At 44.8% G+C, this 21,362-nt stretch overlaps 1 protein-coding gene across 1 annotated transcript in view; it reads left to right on the top strand.

Annotated features, from left to right (window-relative positions):
• STON1 (stonin 1) overlaps positions 1-21,362 on the top strand; it is an 85,182-nt gene that overhangs the window by 17,937 nt on the left and 45,883 nt on the right. The window lies entirely within an intron of this gene.

The raw sequence follows: 21,362 nt of genomic DNA, 5'->3' as shown, positions 1-21,362 counted from the left end.
CAGGAGGATGCTAATTGCCTCTCATTAGGGGGAAAATTTACTTACCACCTCCAAATCTAGCACTTGGGACTTTGAGCCAGCAATTTATTCCATCTCCAAAAATCTAGTGACTATAACTTGTAATATTATGTTCTTCAGAGAAAGTCTCTCATGCCCCTTTTCAATGAATCAACTATGACAACCTCCTATGGCAGAGACTTGCATAGTCTTGATGCTCTAACAGAAAAGAATCCCGCTAATGATGGCAAAACATTCTTTCCTCTTAACGTAGATGATGCCCCATTGTCATGGTTGCAGGCCTAGGAGTAAGCGATCATTAGAACATCTCTGTACTGTCCATTCATATATATGTATATTGTAGATGGAGGGCAATAAGCCATTTTTATTTTTTTTTCCAAATCTTATTAACCCCAAGCTTTGTAACCTGTTTTGGGACTGCAAACCACACCATTACCTGAAAGTCGCGTCGCCAACTTGCACAAGCTATTTTTCTGTATGTGAGGCCCAGGGGAAATAGCTGATCGTCCGGGATCGTCAAGCGGCTGAATTTGCTGGGGAAAGTTGCAGCCAGCCACACATTTTTCTACTGCGGGGGTCATGTAGTATTACAAGGAGGCCATCCACATGAATGTCTGTCTTGTAAAGCCAGGATAGTACATGGTTTGCCATAATGGGAACACTCATACAGAGCAGTTTTCCTCTTTGGGTCATAGAGGAGGGCCCAAAGCCCTCAGTCTAGTTCAGGTGTTAAAAATGGTAGACCATATTCCATGTGTGGTCTGAATAGTGGTCTAAATATAGGCAAAACTGTGTTTTTGTGCTGAGCATTTATGTATCTTTTGATGAATGCCATGTTTTTATTTGCCTTGGCAGCAGCTTCCTGGCACTGGTTGCTAAAGTTAAGTTTACTGTCTGTCCACAACATTCCCAAATCTTTTCCAGTGGCAGATTTATCCGTTGGTTTACTATTTAAATGCGTAATTGTAGACTGTTTTTCCTCGGCCTAAGTGCATGACCTTACATTTTCCACATTAAACTTAATTTGCCTTTTCTCCGCCCAAGCCTCCATCTTCCTTTTGTTGTATATGATCCTCCTCTGTTTTGATTACCTAGAGTATAGTATCCTCTGAAAATACTGAAATCTCACTATGTAAGCTGTTTACAATGTCATTAATAAACACATTAAAGGGGATTTGTCATTAGAAGAAAAAAATCAATACTTGCCTATCCCTTGCCTATCAGTCTTCTTACCGCATCTTCTCACTGTTCTTCGGCTGGAGGTGAGGTGACCCGGGAGACTGCAGGAGCGAGGAGAAGATTGGTGAGGAGAAGATGTGGTAAGATGGTTGCCTGGGGAGGAATTGGTAAGTATTTTTTTTTCTTCTACTGACACAACCCCTTTAAAGAGAATTGAACCTAATTCGGATCCGTGTAGTAACACCACTGGTAATCGTGACCAAATCTGAGCATATACCATTAATAATGAGCCTGTTAATCTGTTTACATGCATTTCCCCCAAGTCCCAGCATTCCCATTCAAAAGTTTGCCTTACAGACCCACAGCCCTGGTTATAAGGTTATTTTCAATTAGATACTTCAGAATAGCAACTCTCAGAAAAGCTTCAAATATTTTTTCCAAAATAGAGGTGAAAACCTTTGTGCATCAATACACACACAAAGTCCCTGCAGAAAAAATGATGCACTTATCTGTTTTAGTTGCATTGAGTTTTCTTTGTCATACATTCAGAAAGCCTCATATTTAGTTTGTAGGCCCTCCTACATTCAAGTTTCTGGCTGGGAGGTGGGGTGAGGGGGCATTCCCAGCACTGATTGTCTAGGTTCACAAGCTCAGCCCCTTCCCTTCTCCTCTTTTGGAGGCTGTGTGGCAAAACCTCGCCCACTCAATACTACACAGCTATCTGTTATCCTCTGAGTAGCTGCTGGTCCATTCCCCTACACTGCTGATAACCGCAGAGAATTCCCCTTGGAGTCAATTACAGCACTTTGTAATAGTAGCTTTCTCTGTCCTGCTGATCTCCTCCACAATCTGCCAGCACTGTCATACAGCTGTCAATGGAAGCAGTCTGATCTGTGGCCTGCCAACAGCTGACTCTGCCGATGGGCCGCGAATACCGTGCGAAAGCAGGAGTTCAAAAGAAAAAAAAAAAGTACTGCGCGTGGCGCACTGGCTGGTCCTTCCACACACAGAAGAAAAGAAGATCCGGACGGGACGCAAGAGACCCGCATCGGATCTGGACAGGTATTTATGTGTACTCTACTGCGGGCAGGGTGGGATTCTACTGCGGGCTCCTGCATGCGGAATCCGACCTACCTGTGGACATGAGGCCTAATAGTTCAGTGCAAGGGTGGTGAATGTGTCATTCACAACAGGGTAGCGGGCTAAGGCCTCATGCCCACAGGCGGTTCGAATTCCACATGTGGTAGCCCGCAGCGGAATCCCACCATGGCCGTGGCCGAAGACACCATTTTACCTGTGCGGATCCCCTGCGGGTCTACTGCATCAAAACCATATCTTCTTTCATCCTCACGGTAAACGTGTGTGGGCGCACATGTGCAGTAGGAGGGTTTTTTTTGTGTTTAAACTTCTGCTTTCCCGCGGGATCCACGGCAGTGTCAGCTGTGGGCGGGACGCAGATCGGACCGCTTCCATTGACTTCAATTGAAGCCATCCGTGTGTGATCCGCAATGAAATGGAGCATGCTTTGCACCAAAAAGTCCGCAAATCAAATCCGCATGCTTTAATACATTTGCAGACGGCCCATGTATCCCTATAGGCGGGTTAATTTGCGGATCTTCGACATGGGTGACCCACGCAGATTTTGCAAATCAGATCCGCCCGTGGACACAAGGCCTAGAATTTACTCTGATCTCAGTCCTCCAGCATGGAAAACCAATACAAGCATAAAAATCATACAATCACAAGTTTTTAATGAAAACAAAGTAAAAAAAAAAAGTGTAAGGTTTTTTTTTTTGTTTGTTTGTTTGAAATGAAGACTTTTCGTAATCCCGGGTGTACATCGCCTTTAGGGGGGTCTGCAGTTTCTGGGCTCACTCTTTAACTTCTTTTTAGCATTGGCTTGTTTTCTGTCCCCCAGTCCTGTGGATGGATCAGACTCTAGAATGATGGAACACGTAAACCTTAGGAATAAGTGTAATATGTCTATCAGCTCTACAGTTCGGGCGTCTGCGCCATCTGGCTGCGGTGATTTGTCTATTTTAGTGTTTTTAAGGCGGCGCTGCACTTCTCGCTGGGTTAAGCAGGTGACATTTAATGAAGAATTTACTTTATCCCTCTTGTCATCTGTCGGCTTTTCCTGTGTAAATGCACCAGAGAAGAAACCAATTAATAGATTGGCCTTTTTCTCACCTCCTCCACAGTTACACTTTATGTTAAAGACCAAAACTTTCATTTTTTAGTTTATTTATGTGTTCAAAATATTTCTGAGTTTTTACTTTGCTTGGCAATGAGACACACCGACTCAGTCTTTGCCTCCATCTTTTACACCTTGTATGTTTCTCTTCATAATTCTTTATCACTGCCTTCTGCTTTAGTAGTTTAAGGCCTCATGCACACGGGCGGATTTGATTTGCGGAATCCGCGATTGGCACCCATGCGGGAGATCGGCTGTACTAGTCGCCCATAGGAAAGCATGGAGCGTCCACAGCGAGTGAGCGGAAAAGAAATTGCAGCATGCTCTGTTTTTACTGCGGATTACGTACAGATGGGCTTCATTGATCTCTAATAAAGCGAGTGGTCCGCAATTCAATTGTGATGGCATTGCGAATTTGTTGGCAGATACCTCTCTGGTTTCTTGGAGACCAAGCAGGGAGGTGGGGGAAGGCAGTCACTTTGGGCTTGGAATTAAATTTTTTTCCGCGCGGCCTAACCACTGCATCCGCGTACATCCACGTGGAAAAATGATTGCATTCCCGATCGCCAACAAAATCATTTCCCCGCTGACTAGCAGGTCTGCTGCTGCGGAAATCCACGTGCTGAATCCGCACTGGCTGGCTGTTCATAGGCGATGTGTTATTGCGAGATCCGCGGCTATAAATCGCACGCGGAGCTCTCCTGACATGCTTTCCATAGGATAACTATGGAAAGCCCAGCCTACTACATCCGAGCGGAAAATCATAGCGATTTTCTGCTTGAGTGATTAAAGTCACGGCATGAAGCGATTCTCCGCGGTGAGCCTATCATTAATATAGGCTCATCGCAGAGACCTTTTAGTGCTACCCCCTCCTCCCCCATGGCGGAATTTCGCTAGCGGTATTCCGTCACGGCTGTGCACAGGCAGCCTGAGTTTGTGTGCTTTTTTATTATTTTTTTTTTCCCAACATTTTTTTTTAGTTTTATGCCATTTTTAAGGTCTTATCTTGGCCCATGAAAACTGCTCTTCCCGAACGTTAGTGTTTTTGTAGCTCCTTTACTAAACCTCTTTTTGTTGAACCTGTAGATTTCTGCTTCCCAACGTACAGTATATCGAGGAAATTGAAGTCCCTTGTGATAATAGCCTTGATTTAGGATATTTTCCACTCTATTTGCCTTATTAGAAGACTTTTCTGCTGTCCAATATGATTTTTTTCCCAACTAGTTCTTAGAAAAAAAAAAAAAAAAGTTTTTACTTCAATTTTTCTTGTGTTTGTTTCTTTTTAATGCGCGAGGGTCATGTGATCCATTTTTCACGCTTACGGTAAAAATAGAGGATTGCCCAATTTGTCATTTAAAACTCACATTGAAGTCAATGCTGTGTGAAAAAATGGAACTCGCGCACACATGCCATGCATTCCATCTTTTTAACGCACCCATTGACTTGAATGGGCAATTTTGGACCAAGAATCACACCAGAATAGGACATTTTGCTATTTATTTATCCGAGTTCTGTCTGGGTTTATTTGGTTACAAGCTTGGAGAGAACGCTGATGACTAAGGCGAAGCACATGCAACAGTGAGTGTATGTATGAACTCCTCACACCGTTTTTGCAGAGTACATTTTATTTGTATAATAACCTCAAGGGCTCTTCTTCAGTACCGAATTTAGTTGCACAGTTGCAATTTTTACTTATTACCTATTTAATGCAGAGTTGGTCGTGTGTATAAATGATTTACTTGCACTTTTAAACATGGTATACAATGTGCTGTAAAACTGGAAACCGGTATGAATTATAAATTATTTTATTTTTTTTGCTTTTTAACCTTTTATTGACAAATGCACAAAGTTTAGGCAAAGACTTTTCAAGACTTCTGCCATTCGCCTTGGCATGCTGGATATCGGCCAAATTCTGACTGATGACAATACATGCTTGTCTAATCGGTTCTTGGAGTTTATCACAATGTCTGTTTTGTTTGTCCACTCACTTTTTGAGGATTGATCACAGGTTTTCAGTGGGATTGAGATCTGGGGATTTTCTTGGCCATGGATGCAAAATGTCAATGTTTTGTTCACTGAACCACTTAATTATCACTTTTACCCTGTGACATGGTGGCCATCATGTGGAAAAAGCATTGTTCATCACTAGATTGCTCCTGGATGGTTGGGGATAAGTTGCTCTTGGGGGATGTATGGATACCGTTCTTTAATCATGGCAGTGTTCTTAAAACTGAGTCAGCCCACAGCCTTAGATGAAGACCTGTCCCACGCATGAATGGTCTCAGGATACTTTACTGTTGGCATGGCCCAGGACTCATGGTAGTGCTCACCTTTTGTTCTCCGAACCATCATTCTTACAGATGTCCTAAGCAGTGTGAAGGGGGTTTCCTCAGAGGAAACAACTTTACCCAAGTCCTCTGCAGTTTGATTCCTGTACTTCCTGCAGAATGCCAGTCTGTCCATGATGGTTTTCTTGGAGAGTAGTGGCTTCTTTGCTGCTTTTTTGACACCAGGCCAACCTCAAAAAATCCTTTGCCTCACTGTGCATTTAGATACACTGACATCTGCCTGCTGAGCAAGCTCTGCACTACGGTTGACGGTTGAACCAATCCCGTAGCTGAATCCTCTTTAGGAGATCATCATGGCACTTTCTGGACTTTCCAGGGTGCCCGGAAGCTGCCTTCACAGCAGCTAAACCTCTGCCTTTTGAAGGCCTTCATGGCAAAGAATGACTTTGCAATTTTATTAAATTAAAAAATTAATCTTATTTGTATAGCGCCAACTTATTCTGCAGTGCTCCCAAGTAATTTATTTATTACCCAACACCAAGCTGGGTACTCAGCCTTCTAGCCTTCCAAGGTCTGTAAAATAAGTTGACTACCTAAACCATGCTGGAATTGAACTCAAAATTTTTGGGTCGTGAGCGAGAGCTTAGGACTGCATTTCTGCTGCATTTCTGCACTCTGCGCCACACAATCACTCTTTATAACAATCTAAAGCTAATGCAAATAGCCCCTATAAAAACTGAAGCGGCAAACTTTGTGAAAACCAACATTTGTGTCAGTCTCAAAACCTTTGGCCACCACTGCGTATGTAGATAACACAAAATTCACCATTCGTAGTCACAGCTAATCACCAACTATCTACTCCCCCCTTCCCTGCAAAATGACCTCTGCATAGATCAAGTCATTTATGCTGCATGATTAACACTGAAAAAAAAATCTATGGCAGAATTGATGCGTTTTCTCTCCGTGCCATCATAAAAAAAAAAAGTTTTACAATATAGTCTATGTACCCAAAAATGACACCAACAAAAACTACAGTTCGCCACGCAAAAAACAAGCCCTCATACGGCCGCGTCGACGGAAAAATAAAAAAGTTATGGCTTTTGAAAACTGGAGATGAAAATCCACCAAAAATCGTTGCGTCCTTAAGCCCAAAATAGGCCATGTCCTTAAGGGGTTAAAATGGATTTCTGTTAGCTGCGAACTTCGCATGTCTATTTAACATACTATACTGGTATCGGAATTTGTTTGAGCTCTAAATCAGAGGAGGACATTGTATGAAATTCTCCCCAATTTATGTGAAGGCAGATGATGGTGATGGGCACTGAGGAAGAGAGGAAAGGTCAAAAGGATTGAGTAGAAGACCTCTTCAATCTCACACCAACCATTCCCATCTCTGTTGTCCACTGTCTCCCTCCATATTCCCAATCTTGCATTAGACTCTTGGTCCAGCCATTAACCCTTTCCAATCCACTGTCTGACCTCTGAAGACATTATGATTAGAGATGAGTGGGCGTACTCGGTGAGGACAGATACTCGAGCTAGAATCGTCCTTACTGAGTACCTGCCTGCTCGCTCACAAAGATTCGTCTGCTGACGGGGGAGCAGGGAGCGGCGGGGGAGAACGCTCACCCACGCCGGCACCCGAATCTTTGCGGGCGAGCAGGCAGATACTCGGTAAGGACAATACTCGCTCGAGTATCTGTCCTTACCAAGTACGCTTGCTCATCTCTAATTATGATTTAAGGCTCTACAGCTCTGATGTTGGATGACATCTGTCGGGGTTCTCTTACTATATATTGCCAGCCTCTCTGCTGTCGGAGCCTATCAAACGTGTCATCTCATGCAGTACTGGCTTTAGCCAGCATATAGCGCCATTGTATAACGGCAGAAAAAGAGTAAGTCCCGTAGGAAAACCAGGATACAAATTGGATTGGAAAGGGTTAAGACTAGAGATGAGCGAGCATACTCAGTAAGGTGATATACTCGAGAGAGAGAGACGCCTTTTTCGAGTACCTGCTGGCTCGTCCCTGAAGATTCGGGGGGGCCGCGGGGGGTTGCAGAGGGGATCGGGTGGGAGAGAGAGGGATCTCTCTCACTCTCTGCCCCCGAACAAGTAGCCTCTCCTTTTTCTCTTTTCAGCTGCTAAACAGAAAAATATGAAAGTCACAGAATTATTTTATATTTTCTCACACAAATATTTCGCTCCCTAAAACTGCCAATATTCTGAACTGCGCGAGAACTTTTTGGAACACCAACGGAGCTTTGCAATTTCCTGTGTCCACAATTTGCGCAGATCATAAAGGTCAGTACTTGAAGTTAGTAGCTCGATGATAATTTACCCTGCTAGAACTTGGCAAAATACACTTTATCAAAAAATAAAGCACCTAGAAGTTGTCGTTTTGCTGCAAAATTCGGCATCCAGTTGCATCTCGGGCAGATATGCAAATTAAAAGTGTGGTGGTGTGATTAGATGAACTGTTTTTTTCTACCGGAGGTCCTAAAAGTGGTTCCACCCTTGGCCTATAAAAAGGCTTTCAGAGGCTACTTGTGTGGTGGAACTCTTTTTCCGCTTGCGTAGATCTTGTTGACCACTAGACCTCTAGAGACACCATTGTTACAGGCCTTTGTGTCTGTCGGAACTATTTCCAAGCACTTGGCTGAAGGACATTTGGTCTCGCTGCTCCCACTGCATGTACTGCCTTTGACACCCACCGTTGCCTCTGTTTGCAGTCAAATCATGAATGATGAAACTGGATGCTACAAAGTGGAACTGGGTTGTCTTTAGCAATAAATCCAGATTTAGTTTGGGTGCTGATGACGGACGTGTTTGTGACTGAAGACCTATGGGTCAGTTCTTGCTTTTGCTCTGGAGCGGCACACTGCCCCCTGCTGGTGTGATGGTCTGGGGGGCCATCGCATAGGACAGTCTGCCCCCCCTAGTAGTGGTACAAGGGACAATGACAGCTCAGCGATATGTTCAGGACATCCTGCAGCCACATGTGTTCCTCTCATGTCAGGATAATGCTCAGCCGCACACACATGGGGGTCACAGGAATGTCCCCACAACATTGTCACGTTTTTCTTTGACAATGAGTGTAATCCCAATGCGTCACCTTCTTGTGCTGGAGAAATTGTGCCCCCATTTCATATGTTCTGGTCATGTAATCTTTTAAGATCGTTCTGGCTGAACACATTTACCGTATTTTTCGCTTTATAAGACGCACTTTTTCCACCTCCAAAGCGGGGGGGGGGGGGGGGGGGGGGGGGGGAGTTCCTGCGTCTTATAGAGCGAATGTCTTTTCCCGCACACGCAATCCGTGCCTCATGGGAAAATGACATCCGCAGGTATTTAATTACTTGCGGGTGTCCAATGCATCCCTGTGGGGTGCGGATCACGCGTGCGGGACACCCGCTGTGGATCTGTCCCTGTGGACATGAGGTTGCCTGTCCACGGGCGCATTTTTATTGCATTCCGTGCAGTGATAATCTGGCCGTAGGGAACGCAGTGAACGCTTTCCATAGCGTTGCTATAGAAAGCGCAGCCCCCCTGTCCACGAGCGGAGAATCATAGCGATTCTCTGCCCACGGGCGACAAATCAGAGCATCCGTCAGCTGGCTCCTGCTCCCCTGCGGTGGAGATCTGCCCGCTATGCCTGTGGACAGGCAGCCTAACATATTTCCTTTAGCGCCACGCCAGGCATGTCCCTGTTCTGGATTGGCATGCATACTGACTTACCATCCCGCGCACGTGCCACAGCAAACCGTGCCTGCACACCTCAACTCTCCCTTACTTGCTGAGACTTGAGTGGCATACGCCTTGAGGATCGTTCCTCCCATAGTCATTTGACCTTGGCTGCAGTGGGAGTAACTATTCTTAAGGCGCATGCGCAGTATGCCCCTGAAGTTACAGCTAGTAAAGGAGAGCTGCGGTTGCACAGGAACCGGCAGTGTTTGCTACTGCGCCTGCGCGGGATTGCAACGAAGACTGGAAATCGGTATGCATGCCAATTAAGAACAAGGAAAAAAATCTGACCTTTTTTCAACTGATTAGAATACAGCACAGGAAAAACTCAAAAGCAGATTTGTAAAGGTACTGGGGGACGAGTTACAAAACCAAATGGTGATCAGGCTATCCCGTTGGGTTTTTCATGGATTGCACTGTAAAAACTTGATGACAGATGCGAGAAAATCACAGCGCTGTCGCTACACAGTCGCGCTCCTTTGCTGGGATTTTCGGGGGCGCATGAAATCTAAGCACTACCCTGAAAATAAGCCCTAGCTGCATAAAAAAAACAAACTCAAATACATTACCTAACAGCTGCTGTTAACTCTTCCGCTTCTTCTCTGCAGCTCCCTGGCACTTGTCTTTTGGCAACTCTTACTGGTCAGGAAATCCCCGGCCTCCAAGAAGCGCTGCCTCTGATTGGCTGTATCGTGGTGCTCGATGAACTAATCACAGCGATTCAATGAATTGCTGTGATTGGTTCATCGAGCGTTGGCTCTGATTGGCTGTGCCGTGGCGCTTGACAACCAATCACAGCCTGCGCTTCCCGGAGGTGGGGATTTGAACCCCTGACCAGGAAGAGCTGAGAGCAAACTACAAGCAAGTGCCATGGACCTGCAGAGAAGATACGGCAGGGACTGAACAGCGGCTATTAGGTGATGTATTTATTTTGAAGCAGCTAGGGCTTATTTTAGGGCTCTTACTGTAGGATTTCCCACTGTAAAAGTTGCACCGCATGAAAACCATGTTTGTGTACGATGCAACAGGAAGGAAGATTCGATAGGGAAACATGGGCTACAAAACCTCGCAAGTTGCAGCATCTCTAGGAACCACAATTTTTCATTCTCTTACAATGTCGCCGACTACAAAACATCGCCAATGTGAAGGAACCCACATGGGCTTCGCATACATGCGATTTGTCGCACTGCGCCATATTATTGCCCGTGTGAAATGGGCCTAGAAGTGAATAAAAATGTAATTTCTAAAACCGCCTTCATTTGGAAGAGAGGGGGAAAAAAAGAGTGTTTTTACATTAATTCAGGCCACGATGAAGAACCTGAAAGCACCTCCGGAGTTATCTAATTTTTGTGGATATCACATTGTGTGTATTGAAAACACTATAAATATGAAGGATTGGAGAACTGAGAGATTTAATGAAGTGTGTATCTGTTGGGAGCGTCGATGGCTTGCAAACGAGAGGGATGTATTAATCCATGCATACTGGGTAATGTGAAGCTCACCACAAAGCCTGGCAGTGCTTTATAGCCCCAAGGCCTAAGATGACCTTCCCACTGGTACAGCCTTTCTGCCTGATTTAGCTTGCTGATAAAACTCCTGTTCCTTTTGCCATTTTACGAAGCTGCGCTGTTTATGTGATTCATGGTCACAGCTGGCGAACTCTTGTATCCACAGGGCTGAACATTTTTACTGGAAGAGAGTGCATGCAAATTAAATGCTTGTGTAAGTTCGAAAGCACTTTTTTTTTTTTTTTTTAACAGGGCCTTCTTTATTGCAGATGTTCACATTGTTAAATGCCTTAAAGTTAAGGGTTTTAGTCAACTTTTCAGGCGTAAAACATAAATCTATGCACATGTAGCAGAGCGGAGTTTGTCCAATGAGTTTATCAAGATTAATCCCCTTGCAGTGTTTGTGGTTTTCCATAGATCTGCCGGGAAAGCTGCGAGAAATTTTAGCTCTGCTACATCAGCCTGACACCACAGATGTTATGCATCGACTAGAATAATCCACCTGGAAGGGGTTAACGGGATATCGTGATTGGAAATTGTAGTGTAAATTATTTGGAAAAAACTTTTTTTTTTTTTTTGTAGCCTGCTCGCTAAACAGATGGCTTTGAAATCCACTTAGGAACTCCAGTTTGTTTAGGAAATTGACCTTGACGGTTTTATCGGTGGTTATAAAAGTCTTTTGTTACTGAATTTAGTTTAAAAATAGCATTTTTGTTTAGCAATTTTGGTAGCACAAAAGCGTAAAGAAAAATAAACCGACTATGTGAAGGACAAACTTTCATGTTTGTAGCTACGGCTTTAGGTTTTGTTATTGGACGATGGTGTAAGGCTATAGTCCCGTGTTACGTTGTGTGTGGGACTATTGCAGCATGTGATCTTCGAAAGACCAAGTTGTACCATCCCTTGAGAAGACTATACAAATTAAGGTAAGCAGAGTTGCTTTTATCAGGGCGGGTGCTCTTTTTTTCACAAGGGTTGATATTGGAGCATAGAAGAGATAGTATTGGTGTTTATTTGTTAAGCTTCTATAATAATAAGTTATGTTTTCATCTTTGATAGGTGGCATCTTTTTGTGATCTATTGCAGCGTTTTGCCCAGTTTTGCAGGTTTTGTGAAATGGTTGCACTGTGCTGCAATTTTGCAATAAATGTGACCTGTCCTCAGCATCTGAATATGCCCTAATATTGACATGCTTTAAAGTCCTGCGACTGTTCTGGACATTAGAAGGATATTGTTTCTGTATCATGTGCATGCGTTTCTGTCAACCACATTTTATGTGGTTATGATTCGCAGTCGCTATGTTGCCGCACTTTCTACTTTCAGTGGCCACGGCGCGTGTTCTCTCCAGCTACTCTGCTGACCTCCTCCGTGTTTCTTTGCTGTGCGCAGAGCATGCTCACACTCTTAAGTGGCCAGCATACATTTTTCTATTTAAGCTCCTGCCAATCACAGAGGGTCTCTGGTTATATCAGGCACCTCCCCTCTCAAGAAGGTGCCTTGCTTTTTTGTCTCTTGAGTCCAACTCAATGTGCCTTTTGTTTGTGCAAACTTTCCTGTTTCTGACTCTTCCCGACTTTGTTGCATTCTCCACTGCTGACCTTGGCTTGTTGTATTGACCTTCCTCCAGTCTGATACCTTTTGCCGACTCTTGGCCTGTTAGCCTAACCTGCTTTGTGTGCCGTGACCTCTGGCTTGTTCCACATATTGAAGTTATGCTACCTGCCTTTACCCAGAACTCTGATTGCGCCTCCATTCACACGCTCAAGTACAGCATCCTGGTCTACTGTAGCTGCCACCTTACTGGCACCATTTCCAGTGTATCGACCCAGGGACGCCACTAAGGTACCGATACACCCCGACTTATGGGGTGAACAGGTAAAGGCTGGGGTTCTTCAGCTGTCTCTGGATTTAGTCCAAAGCCAAACAGAGCGGGTCCACATCCTCTCATCCTGATTATAAACTAATATCCACAATGAAAGGTCAGCTGCATACGAATGATTCTTATTCCACATGCGGGAAGCCTGCAGCTGAATCTGTCTCCGACCCCTGCAGGCGATCCCACGTACCTTCTCTTTCTATATTGTAGATGATCGCAGACCCTCACAGTCGGTCATGCACAGTACAGGTTTTTGGGATTATTTTCCAAATAATAGTTTTTTCCTCGCCTTTGCTAGGCGATGACGCCGGTACCCACAGCCTATTTGCAATGTCAATGACTGCTTCCATTGACTAAAATGAAAGTCATCCATGTGGATTCCACATGAAAATAGAACATCCACTCGTGAAAATCGCAATTGCTCTGCTCATTTTGAGCAGACATCCGACTATTTAGTTTTTTCAATAGGCGTGCAATACTGCGTATCGTCTGCGGAAGTGATGATCGCGAATTCTGCAATTGAAATCCAGTCATGTGAAACAGGCCTAAAACTGGACATGCCCTAATATATCATGCTGCATACCATTTTTATAGGCCTTCACCTCATACACATGGTTATATTACAACACCCATAGACTTGAATGGGGCAGTACTGTACCTCCGTTTATCTCCGATTTCATATGGAGCCAAACTGGAAGAAATCATGGTATGCTCCACTGCATGCTGTTATATACAGGTATATTCCTCCTCTAGAAGCACTGCTCCCAGTATAGGAACCTCCATAATATACGGCAGTAAGGAGCACCATGTAGAGTGCCTATGGTCACACAATGTAAAGCCTAAGGGACTCTATGTATTACCATACAGCCCCCATATACTCTAATGTACAAGAAGCCTTGAAAGAGCTGTCCAGTAGGGTAGGGTAGAGTCTAAAAGCGTGGACTGTTAAAATACCTTCTCGTCCTACTGATGTTCCAGGCACTCTGGTTCTTCACCACTGTCTTCTCCTCTGCACCAGGGCAGCAGATCACATCCCATCTAAGCACGTGAATGATATTGGCCAACCACTGGCCTTAGCATTTGTAATAAGGTTGCGTGTACATGGACTCGAGGAATCTATATCGGGTGCCAACGATGCTAGGAGAGATGATACATGGTTTCTTCATATAGCTCCATGTATGGGTAAGTAGACCTATCTTAAAGTGACCCTTTTTTTGCGACCCAATTCTGTCCTGGGTCAGGAAGAGGAGGGGGGAGGGGTGTTATATTGCCTCTACCTGTTCTTAGTTGCCGTCGGTTACTACCTAATTCCCGTAGTGCATTGTTAGTGCTCTACGGGACTGGAGGAGTTGTTGGTATATTACCTGCTTTCTGATTGGCCAGTGGTGTTCATGTGATCAATGCTAGCTAATCAGAGAGCAGTGCAAAGTACACATTAGCTGCTGCAATTTTTTTATCTAGCTGTCTTGGATGGCAAAAAACTGGAAGCGGAAAATTGGACAGACGGCAGAGAACAAGAAGAGGAGGTAATCTACCAACAGCTCCTCCAGTCCCAGGGCAGAAGTTCTAATCCTGAAACCGAAGGGTCACTTTAACATAGACCGTTTATTTAGATTCATGTTCTCCACTGACTTTCCTTATGATACACCCAGAGCAATTAAAAGTAATCTAATTAGTAAAGAGATGATGTCATGACTGGTTATGGCATGTCTACCACAACAGTTGTTCGATTATTTGTTTAATTAGTGAAATCTCAAAGTTGCAATAGAATTTGTGCCCTTTATGATATGAGAGGACAAGAGTACAGCTAGTGGCTGTTAATTAGTATTTGTTAATTTAGTATTAACATATTATGGGGTGTTTTGTGTTGCTGTGAGAGGACTTTGAGATGAAATACACACATATGGTGGAAGATAGCATACGTATGCTTAACCTGGAGGACATTCAATTAAAATTGCATTCATTCCCTCTTGAAAAATATCTTTTGATATCAGTTGAGTGTGAAATATGGGTTAGCACAGTGTTATCTTCATCATCTGGAATGTACTTGGTATTAGAATATCCACTAGTCTATAAATACTGGGCTTCTCTGAAAATAAGACCCTCTCTTATATTAATTTTTGCCCCAAACGAGCGCTAGGTCTTATTATACTTACCTAGCAGGCTCGGTCCAGGTCCCTCCTGCTGCTCTCCGAAGCTCCGACACACTTTTTTGCAGTCCTCTGCCATCCACAGAGGATTGGTTTATGGAGTGTTGCATTGCTTGACTGAGCAGTGATCAAAGACCCAATCACAGACATCGGTGTTGTGGAGGTGGGATTCATGATTTGGCTGAGCCATGGCATTGATTGGCCAATTTATGAATCCCACGATCAATACAGTGCTCAATGAACCAATCACATCCATCGCATTGGTTCATCAAGCACCGCATTGATTGGTTCTCGAGCACCACGCAGCCAATCAGAGCCATCGCTTCCTGGAGGTGGCATTTATGAATCCCGTAACCAGGAAGTGATCTTCTGTGGGCGGACGAGGACTGCAAAAAGCGTGTCAGAGCTCCAGAGAGCAGCGGGAGGAACCTGGACCAATCCTGCAGTGTAATCCTTTTTTTTTTCTTTAAATGAAACGCAGTTAGGGCTTATTTGGGGGCTGGGCTTATATTTCAAGCCTACCCGAATACCCAGAAAAATCGGGGTAGGTTTTATTTTCGGGGAAACATTGTATCCTTGAATTATTTACAGCAGTAAAAGAGTGTGTTGATTTTGTGCGGGCAGTGACTGTCGATTGATGTGTTCATGAGGAGAAGGCTCCATGTGGCAGTAAGATTTTAATAAAGTGGGAAGTTAAAGGTCAACCCAGAAGAAGTTGTGAGTGATGATGGCAGCAGGATATGAGTGTGCTGATTCGTTTTGCAACGTCTTACAGGAGCCTTATTGAAAACAGGGCTTTATGTTAGGGAAGGACTGAGCCAAGCTGGTAAAGAACAACCTGTAATGAGTCAGTACATAAATGATGGAAGCAGCGGGATAAGAATGTGCTGATCTAGAGGGAGAAAGTGACCCATCTGCTTATGAGACTATTAGTGAACACAGGGCAACTGCATATGTGGTAGAAACCCTGAAAGGACATCTGTCAGCAAACCCTTAAAGGGGTTGTCCCGCGCCGAAACGGGTTTTTTTTTTTTTCAATAGCCCCCCCCCCCCCCCCCCGTTCGGCGCGAGACAAACCCGATGCAGGGGTAAAAAAAAAAACCCGTCCAGTACTTACCCGAATCCCCGCGCTCCCGCGACTTCTTACTTACCTTAGTAAGATGGCCGCCGGGATCTTCACCCACGATGCACCGCGGATCTTCTCCCATGGTGCACCGTGGGCTCTGTGCGCTCCATTGCCGATTCCAGCCTCCTGATTGGCTGGAATCGGCACACGTGACGGGGCGGAGCTACAAGGAGCAGCTCTCCGGCACGAGCGGCCCCATTCGGAAGGGAGAAGACCGGACTGCGCAAGCGCGTCTAATCGGGCGATTAGACACTGAAATTAGACGGCACCATGGAGACGAGGACGCTAGCAACGGAACAGGTAAGTGAATAACTTCTGTATGGCTCATAATTAATGCACAATGTACATTACAAAGTGCATTAATATGGCCATACAGAAGTGTATAACCCCACTTGCTTTCGCGGGACAACCCCTTTAAGACGGCAGGGACTCTGACGTGGAGGACTGGCTATACATAGCTCCCCTACTCCTCGGCTTACATCATGAGCCCTAAAATCTTCAGTTCAAGCTGCTGTGTGCCATATGTTAGTCACCCTGGAATGGTCTGATGGGCAGTTCAATGCTGATGGTGGTCCTGAACTTTCTTTAGTAAGCAACTTAACTCCTCCCCCTGGCTTGGTGGGGTGTTGGCGTCATAGTATGCATATGCTAATGAAAGAGGAGAGGAAAAAAGACGGAGCGGAGCAAATCTGCATACCAACGTTTTGGCTTGAGACTCTGGTTTTGTTTTTCTCCTCCCTTTATTCTGTATATGGCCGCCTACAGATGGCTGGGTCGGATCCCGCTGCGAGAATTCTTGCAGCGGGATCCGACCTGTGCCCCTGCACAGCCCTGTGGCTCACTCGCTCCCAGCGTCTTCTCCCTGCACTATGTGCCAGCCGGCGCATGCGCAGAGCGGAGGCGGCCCATCACTAGTGACGCTTCTGTGTGGGCCTCTGTGAGACCCACACAGAAATGAGACATGCCACGATTTTGTTTTCGGCACGTGTCTTCACACGGACAAATCACGGCCATCTGCATAAGATTGCATTATCTAATGCAATCCTATGGCAGCGGGCACAGGTGGAAATTCTGCAGGAAAACCCGCCGCGGAATTTCCGCCTGTGTGATTGATCAATTCGTTATGAGTCTGAGAGGGTGCAGCCAATCCACGAAATGTCACAAGGAGGATGTGCAAGTACAGGGAATAAATGTAGGAAAAAATGTGGCTGCTGACGCAATCCCTTTTTAATCAAAGAGGCACGAGATGTGTTTTTAAGCTCGACGACTCTGTTTTTATTAAAAGTTAATCCAGCATATAATAATAGACGCGTTTTGGGGCTGTGGCGCCCCTTCCTCAGTGTTTATAGCTGAGGACAAACAGCCAGCATTGGTGTGTTCGATTTGCTGAGAATTGAAGCACGCGTCTATAATTTTATACTGAATTCTTAATAAAAACAGAGGAGTTTAGCTTAAAAACACATTTTGTGCCTCTTTGAGAAAAAGGGATTGCACCTACAACCACATATTTTTTTTTCCTACATTTATTTCATACAGCATGTATACCGACTGCAGCTCCTGCTAGCTGTAATCAACCGCATCTGCAGTCATACGGACTCCGCCACTATGCGGCCTGACCATTGTCTAGGTGTATAGCATCCCTCATTCTCCACTTCGCGATACTGTGCACATCTCCAGCCCCTTTACCTTCTGTATCACCCCACTATTTGTAGTATGTAAGCTCGTTGGAGCAGGACCCTCACCCCTACTGTTTCAATCAATTGATTACTTCATGTAACCGTGGTCTTGCTTTATTTCCCCTGTATTGTAAGCGCTGTAGAATATGTTGGCGCTATATAAATAAAGATTATTATTATTATTTTATTATATGGACACCTTAGTGGTGGAAGTGGGACAGATTTCCTTTTTTTGTGTTTTACACTGATATGCATGTACTTTGCACTCATCATTCTTGCAATAGGGTTTAATTAATAATGTTGCCACATTCATCGTCTGCAGCTTCTACAAAGCACTGTATGTAGACAATGAAGACTGAGTCTCAGTAGGCGATCTGTCAGTGAGGCTGGACCGACGGCTTGGTTTCCCTCTGCTCTCTGCTCTCCCGAACCTTCTTAACTGCTATTTTATGACCACCGCAAACTTTATCTTTGTGGTTATAAAATTAGCTGATTAAAAAGTGCTGGAGAAGAGAGAAGGGCTGAAAACCAAGCCATCGGTCCAGCCTCACTGGCAGAACTTCTACTGAGACTAATGGCCCTTTTACATGGGCCAATCAGGCCTTAATTGTATTTCAAACACTCGTTCACCAGACGATTGGCCCGTGTAAAAAGAACAATGAATGAGAAAATGCATATTCAGCAGTTGATCATTCAGTTTCTGTGAACATAAAAATGCTTGTTGATTTGGTTGTAAATCTTCCCATGCGAACAGGCGGGTGCACAACCATTCTATGGGGACGAACAATCATAATTACAATCCAGAAGTTAATTATTGGCCATTGTAAAGGAAAATGAAAGAAGTGCCAATTGACGCACATGTTTTTGTAATGGCCCAAAACACCCATTTCGGGCCCCTCCATTAATGTCCTACGTCATGTCTTCAATGTGGATGCACTGAGCAAAGTGTCTTGTCTGCTGTTATGTGTATTGCACAACTGCAGCATGTAAGAGGTTAATGTCTGAAAGTGGCTGGGATATGTCTGGAAAAGTATCAATATCTCTCTAGTCACGTGATGTCTACCCTATAAATGTGAGTGATTGGGGTGTGGTAAGAGTTCCGTTATCTTCAACAGTAGTGAAAGGAATGAGAGTGCCGGCCACATGGGGGTACCTGCAACCCTCATGTGCTGAAGTGATAGAAGAGGAGGAAAGGTATCCTGAGGCCTTCCATGCCAGGAGCCACCTCTGAAGATACAAAGGAGTGAGAGTCTGCCACGCAGAGTTGTCTTCAAATACTGAGCGAGTGTCTGTGGAGTGTTCCTACACCCATCCTCCTCCAGAGAGTTCCCCTTCCAGGAGCAGTACCTTTCAGATAACTTGGCCTGTAGGACCAGCATGATCCTGTGTCTTCTCCCTGCCCTCATCTCCTCTGTCTTGCCAGCACTGGTGTGTAAAGTTCCCTGGTCACTGCCCGTTCCCAGTGACTGAGTTATCAAGTCCAACCGTGTGTGTGGGCTCTCTTCATTTAACCACTGGGTACAAGCTACGGTGAGAAGTAACAGTGGCGTCACGCGTGACAATCTCAAGTCTACCACACTTATATAGGTAACCGCTATCCCAGTGTTGCCTGGAAGAGGCCTAGTGGTACTCGGGCTGAGGTTCCTCCAGGGAGGAGTCTGGTAGAGCCACCGTGACAAGTGCCAACTCTACCTCGCCAGCGCCTCAGTGTGGGCCTCAGCTTTGGGTTGCCATTGGGACGCTGCATTTTGATCAGCAAAAGTTAGACTGGACCAAAAAGTTGTCCAGTGTAAAAGGACCTTTTAGACTGCAGTGTCCGACTACATGGATATATAGAAGATAAAATGTAATCAAACCCTCTGGCAAAAATGATTGGCAGCCTGAAATACATGCATTTAAGTGAAAACCAATTTGCCCACAAAAGTTTCCATAGTTTTTAGGTAGTTCTTTCCCCTGCCTTTTCTCGTTAAGGTGTGTCTGTACGTAGACCGAACTCCTACGAGTGCAGTCCTGCCGCCGGTCCTGCACATATGCCGTTTTGCCGGGCATCTTTTTCTCGACACAAGCTATGTTAAATAAGTGAGGCCATTGATTAACAAGGTCAGGATTTGTTCTTCGTAGATCATGTGAGTAGGCCGGCCATCTATTAAACAAGTAATTGTTGGAATATTCCCACAATAGCACGTTTCCAGCTCTTCCAGACAACGAGGAATGTGCTGACTGACGGCTTATTTGTTGTGGTTGCTTTAATAACCGGGTTCACGATCCACGTGGCGTTTAACGGTTTCTAAAGGAAAAACAATTATGTGCAGACGTGAGCAAAATATGCTATTAATACTGTGCCCTTAAAGGAGTTTACAGAGTTTATGACAGACGCTGAAAAGTACCTACATGTGCCTGAATGCTTGCCGGGTGATGTCGCCTCCAGCTCAAAAAAGCAGCTGATCACTTTGTTGTACAGCTCTGTAGAGCACCTTTTTGTCTATATGTGCCCCAGTGCATGGAAGTGTTGCCATGGGGCGCACAGACACAAGAGTGCATTTAACCCATTAAGGACCAAGCACCGTAAATATACGGCGCTTGGTCCTGGGCTTAAATCCCTGCCGATAGTAAAAATTACAGCAGGGATTTAAGTTGCCTGCCCTCAGAGGCAAGATGGCTTATCAGCTGTTAGTCACAGCTGATAACGCCATGGAAGAGGCAGGAGCACTGTGTACTGATAAGTGAAAGTGTAACTTCCACTACAGGAGTCGAGGGGTCATGTGACCGCCGGGGATTCCCTACTACAGCAGAGCTGTAGGGTCATACTAGACCCTTACTAGCTCTGCCAGTGACTAATGTCACTACAGGGGATGTTTTTCCCTGTAACTGGGGCTCCTATGGATGTGGCTCCTATGGATGCCCCAGCTACAGTGGGAAAGTGTCAAATTAAAAAAAAAACAAACAAACATGTGAATGTCCCCCAGAGGTCTTATATGACATCATGGGGGACATAGATGGTAAAAAACATAATTACTAGAGTTGAGCGAACATACTCTGGCGAGCTTGATGCTCGTTCGAGTATTAGCGTTACTCGAACGAGCATCAAATAGCGTTTGACCCCCGCCCCAGCTTTTGGCTCTTCCCCGCTGTGACGTGCCTGTTTTGGCCCCTCCCTGCCGCGACGCTGCGCGCATCATTTAAAAATTTTTGGTCTGGCTGGGAGGGGGAGAGAAACACGAACCAAGAAAAAAAACACAAATAAAGCTCGGGGCCCAGCGTTCTACATACAAAAATGCTTGAATCTCCCATTGTAGTCAATGGGGTTCGTTACTCAAGTAGAGCTCTCGAATTTTACGAAAAACTCGACTCGAATAACGCGGACCCGAGCATTTGGGTGCTCACTCATCTATTAATTACGTAAATAAGTAAAACAAAATTACAGAATAAAACAACAATACATACATAAGAAAGAAAATGACCCAAAGCTGACGCCAACCAAAACCGTCACCGTATGCGCCCTGTAAACCAAAACCATACATGTTCTATATCAAAACGTCTGAAACAAATAAAGGAACCCATTCCCATACTTTATTTTAGCATAAATATAGTAATTTAAAAAAAAA

This window comes from Eleutherodactylus coqui, chromosome 3 (genome assembly GCF_035609145.1).
Source record: "Eleutherodactylus coqui strain aEleCoq1 chromosome 3, aEleCoq1.hap1, whole genome shotgun sequence".
In the NCBI taxonomy this organism is placed as follows: domain Eukaryota; kingdom Metazoa; phylum Chordata; class Amphibia; order Anura; family Eleutherodactylidae; genus Eleutherodactylus; species Eleutherodactylus coqui.
Note: the sequence above shows the minus strand (reverse complement) of the source record. Positions and strands in the feature narration are given on the sequence as shown.